Genomic DNA, 6000 nt, shown 5'->3' with positions numbered 1-6000 from the left:
CTCGCGATAGTATGCGGATAAATTCCGTACGCACAAGGTTATCGCTCTGAAGAGCGGGATAAAAATGCCGCCACCTCCCCGAAGGGAATCGTGAGGATATGCTAATGCATTACGTAGCGTCCATAACGTGTTTCGCACGTGAGAACACAGCGTAAAAAGATTAATGTTTTCCTTTTTACAGCGAGAGCTGTCGTGAGATCACAACTGGGGTCACGCGTGGTGCCGTAGTTGTCTGCCGCTGCCGCTAGAGCCTGTGACCACTTCGCATGAAATAAGAATAAAATTTAGTACTAAGGACACAGTGAGGCTTCATCCTGGGTCAACTGGGTGCCAGCACAGCATTCTACCACTGAGCCACGCCGGTTCTTGGGACTTTCTCGCAAACTTGACTTACGCACGCCTGATGTCGGGAAAGGAATCGTGTTAATACGATTTATAAAGCGTGTTAGAGCAGCAAAATAATCAGGTTTCACACAATGTGAATAGCGTAACGAGTGGGTCGTCCAATGCTCCAACCCATTACAAAAGCTTGTTCTTGATCACCTATTATCTATGATGATGATAATTATGATGATGATGATGGTGATGATGATGATCCTTTTGCTTTGCTGGCACTCGCCCACAAAGGGGGATCGGCCAAGAACTGGGCGGCGGGATCATCAAGTGTGTTAGTTATGCATTTAAAATCATTAAATAGTATTTCAATATAAAGTAAAAACAAATCGTAAAAAATAAATGAAAATGTTACACGAGCTAGCAGTCAGGCAATCAGATAGTCTCAGAGCCGAAAATATTAATAAAAATAGACTAACAAGGTAATCTTTTTTTTTTTGCCATTATGTACGCACACGCAGTAGAGCAAACCTCCCTGTGGCTATAACCTAATGTAATCCCTCCGAAGGATTAAACTACTGCCACGTACATTTTTAAACCAACCTTCTCAATTATTTCGATCATGTATCTTTTCCTTTGGCAAGAATATCGGTGACAATAAAAAAACGATCTATTGATTCTAATTCCTTGCAAAAAAGACATAACGGAGATGCTGTAAGTCCAGCTTCATGTAGGTAATAATTTAGGTGTGGAATTCTGCATCGCAATCTGGTGATTGTAATTTCTAACTGCCGAGACACCCCTGTTTGCCGAGACACCACACTACCGAGACACCACGCTTAACGATGCTTTGGCTAACGAGTCTGCCATCTCATTTGAATAAATCCCACAGTGACCAGGTACCCATAGCAAGTAGAATTTTCTCAGGTTTGCTGGTAATAAACAACTAATCATACAAAATAATGCTGAATTTTTTTGCTGCAGAAAGTGCAGTGCATACTGAGAGAGAATCAGTAGGTATGACTGCTTCTGATTCGCTTTCAGGAAGTTTGCGAAGTGCTAGAATTATAACAAATAATTCAGCAAAAAATATAGGCGTATAATCTTGTAATCGAAGTGGAAAAGACCAGTCGAGAGAAGTACGGAATGTGCCTACTCCAGCCTTTTCGTTTAATACAGATGCATCCGTCGCAATAATGTTGTTTATGCGACAGATTAGTTAAGTAATCTTATAACTCATTATTTAAAATCGGAGGGGTATTTGCTTCGCATTAGAAGGGAAAATATCAGCAAACTCTATTTCAAGTTCTGAATTAGGCATCTTCGTTGAGGTAATCTGATAGATATTTACATTCAGAGGTTCTAGGAGCGCTTGGACGAACCTAGTCTGAGGCGAGTGTAGTCTGTGGCGCATACCCACTTCAGGCATAATTCTTCATTATCGTCAGCCATTGCACGAACAATTGGCACTAAATCCCTTGCAAGTGTTTTGGGAATACCACGTATCTCAGAAGAATTAAAAAGACTAGCATAGTGAGGGCCGCCCTACTACTCAGAATTTTTGATTATTAAGGCCGTAGTAGGTAGACAGCAAAGATTCGTCTGCAAGGGTTCCTGAAAAAAAAATGCCCCGTTTTCTTTTTTGCGATCAACCACTTCATTATTCGTGCCACTGTCACAATGGACCCTCACGTGCGATTTAATGTTTCAACTTACCATGTAACTTTTGAGGTGGTTTCGATCAACAACTGCTTCTAACTGCCATGGTGAACCTAAGACGCGTTTCGGTCAACAACGTCGCTCCGACCGACATTCACGTGCAAAATAGACGCCAGTTCTAAATGCCAATCTAACACACGTGAAGGGCTTCCAGGTCGACATGTGCACAGACGGCGATGCGCACTGTAGTGAATCACAAGCTACAGCCAGGCAACAAGTACGACGTGTATAGGAAAATCAGTAATCTAAAGAGGTAAGTTCGGACGTTGCCTGTTTTTTTTTTTTTTTTTGCGCGTGCCTAAAAGCCACACTAACGCTACCGAAAAAGGAAATGTTACATTAGCCTCGACTTCAACAGCATATATAGCTCTTGTTTAGCACCACCACGGTCGTCTAGTGGCAAAGGTACTCGGCTGCTGACCCGCAGGTCGCGGGATCAAATCCTGGCTGTGGCGGCTGCATTTTTGATGGAGGCGAAAGTGCTGTAGGCCCATGTACTCAGATTTTGGTGCACGTTAAAGAACCCCAGGTGGTCGAAATTTCCGGAGTCCTCCACTGCAGCGTCTCTCCTAATCATATGGAGGTCTTAGGACGTTAAACGCCACATATTAATCAATCTAGTTCTTGTTTACGCGGGGATTGTGCTGGAAGTGAAACACATGTGGCTCATTTACTTACAGGATGGGCACTGTCATGCACTTCAAGTGAGGCCTCGCCCATCTAACATCAACGTGCGGCAGACTCGCAGGCTTCCTCTTTACGCTTCGGCCTGCGACGCCTGAAAGACCTCGAAGTGGCACATCTCAAATTTATTTGCAGGTCGGTTGACCCGTGCAGGGTTGCACGTGTGATGATGTATGGGCCCGACCGACGTACTCATAGAGCTGACACGGACATTAAATTAAATCCAGGCAAACATTTATTCAAAATAGGACAATGGTCAGGAGAATAGAAAAAATAACAGAAAGGAAACAACACTAATACGCACGATGGAAAGAACAGTTATATAACAAAATATGCTCTCAAATACACTACAACAGGTACAGACAACAGATAACTACACAGAATATCAATAAAACAACAACATAATAAAACTATAGGGGAGCCAAAGAAAATCTACGAGAAAAAACTCAGACTCGCGCTTCCGAACTTCGAAGTGCGCCGCAGCTCACACAACTACATTTATTTTATTAAAAAAAAAGCTGGTTACATAAAATAACATTTTAAAAAACGTCGCAATAAAAAGTTCCATATGGACCAGGCTAGCTCTTGGTACATATAGGCGAGTTGACGGGGTGTCACTGAAAATCTCTCCAGCTTAGTAGACGGCGAGGGTGCCTGGTATTGCAGCCGTCTCAATACATTGCGCGAGTCACTCCATGCTTGCCGCCTACGTGAGACTCGCGACACCGACGACCACACTTCTTGCTGGATGCACGTGAACTCCCGATTTCATAGCAGTCGAAAAACTTTCGGGACGTCCCGTGCCCCCTTGAGGTCATTTCTTTTTCCTCGAACACCTGTTTCTCCTTTCGGTACAGGTGGAGGGAAGACGCGGCGGCGCCGACGCTGCGTCGCCAGTCGCCGGATGTCATCTTCCCAACACAAAAGCGCCCTTCCTTGGACGATGGAGCGCGCGGGCTAAACCAAAAGTGAAGTCGTTTGTGACAGGCACGCTCGCTCGTCGTATTTAAAGCTCCAGCGCTCTGTTGGTGATTGAACGTTCTCATAATACTGTGCACACAAATCGCAGATAAAGCGTCAAGATACCGCTGCTGAAATTAACGAAACTGTCAATGGCTGGCATGATAAGCGCATTTCATACGTTGTTTTTAAATGAAACCAAGAACCTTCCATTTTCACTGATGTCAATATAATGAGGTAACATGCAGCATGTCCGTCCTGTGGGTAAATAAGCAAACTGTTTTTCACAACCAGCAATATCCCCGTGTAAACAAGAACTAGGTTATTGAGGTCGAGGCTACTGTAACATTTACTCGTTTGGTAGCACCCGGAGGCACAGAAAAACCTCGTCTGCTGCAGAATGATACCAATGCGTTACCTCGGGGTAGTAGAAAACCATGCTGGGTGCAAAAAAACCTTTAGGAAGAGGCGGATCAAGTGTGGCTTCACAATGATCGTTGATATCATCAATTCTACTTGGACTCGGCTTTTCGCCCCTTGTGACAGAAACGGACATCATGCGAATTCTTTGGATTACTGGTTTTCCTGTCGACGATCCACGTCATATTTGATGCCTGGTTGTAGCAGGCGTACTTAGGGCAGGTAATAACCGCTGAGCCTAACCACGAGATTGAAGTAACTAGAAGAATAAGAATGGGGTGGAGCACATTCGGCAAGCACTCTCAAATTATGACAGGTAGATTGCCACTATCCCTCAAGAGGAAGGTATATAACAGCTGTATCTTGCCGGTACTTAGCTACGGAGCAGAAACCTGGAGACTTACAAAGAGGGTTCAGCTTAAATTGAGGACGATGCAGCGAGCAATGGAAAGCAAAATGGTAGGTGTAACCTTAAGAGACAAGAAGAGAGCAGAGTGGATTAGGGGACAAACGGGGGTTAAGGATATCATAGTTGAAATAAAGAAGAGGAAATGGACATGGGCCGGTCATGTAGCGCGTAGACAGGATAACCGCTGGTCATTAAGGGTAACTAACTGGATTCCCAGAGAAGGGAAGTGGGTTAGGTGGAGACAGAAGGTTAGGTGGGCAGACGAGATTAAGAAGTTTGCGGGTATAAATTGGCAGCACCAAGCACAGGACCGGGTTAACTGGCAGAACATGGAAGAGGCCTTTGTCCTGCAGTGAACGTAGTCAGGCTGATGATGATGATGATGATGATGATGATGATGATGTAGCAGGCGATTCACTCGTGCACGTCATTCGAGCACTCCGCCCGCCTTTTACCATACAAGGCAGCGAAGGAGCGAGGGTGCTTCCGCACGATGAAACAGCCGTGAACACTTTGTGTGCGCGTTTGCAGGCGCTCCCGTCCCCAGCCACGGGATCCCAAAGAGGCACTGACCCGAAAACTTTGGCCTCATTTTCTGCTGCAATGTGTTGCTTGGGGCTTGTAGTCTTGACACAACCCATCGTATGCTGCAGCACGTGACAGATAATTCATTACAGCTCCTCATTATCGATCAGATTCAGTTTGAGAAAGCTCCAAAAACTCGGTGCAACTGTCGTCACCTAGCGTGTGCAGCTCTTGACCACGTCAGCACACAGAACTGTGACACACTTCCGCACAAACGGGACTACAATGCCGCGCATGTAGTCCTGACGCCGTGCAGCTCTCGCATTGTGGTGCCCCACCCTTGGACTGCTTTGACCGGATACCCACTTTCCTATCTCCTTCTATTTTCCGTCGCTTGCCTCTCTATTTCTTCATCTATTTCCTCTTATTCTTTTCATCCCTCCTTCCCGCCACTCTATAAGGCACTGTGCCGTGTCGCCTATAGGCAGACAGAAATTAGGTGCCTTTTTTCATCTTCCTCATAACCACTACCACCACACTATATTCGCTGTTGACATTTTGCTGATGATATACGAATGTTTCTGGGAATGGATCCCACAAGCTATCTTGACCGCGAAATTTTGTGTCAGTGCCCCTTTAAGAGGAAGGACTAATAGCGCGCGAGCAATCCTGACGAAGCGGCCGGCTTTCTACTCACTCTTTTTTTTTTTTCTCGCGTATGCTGCGGCACCAGCGTTTCGAAATACGCGCCCGGAGCTAGGCGTCATCTGCATCATCACTGCACCTGACTACATGCTTGGTTGACATGAATTGAGCTCCCTCGGCCAGGTGTTCATCGAGTACCGCCATGAAAAAATCGTGCTCCGATAAAACGGCAGTAAGTTTCTGAAATCAGCTCGAAAGATTGAGCAGCGCTGGCTTTCCTCAGCCCGACCTACGCAAGGTTGCGC

This window comes from Rhipicephalus microplus, unplaced genomic scaffold (assembly GCF_043290135.1).
Source record: "Rhipicephalus microplus isolate Deutch F79 unplaced genomic scaffold, USDA_Rmic scaffold_22, whole genome shotgun sequence".
Classification (NCBI taxonomy): Eukaryota; Metazoa; Arthropoda; class Arachnida; order Ixodida; family Ixodidae; genus Rhipicephalus; species Rhipicephalus microplus.
Note: the sequence above shows the minus strand (reverse complement) of the source record.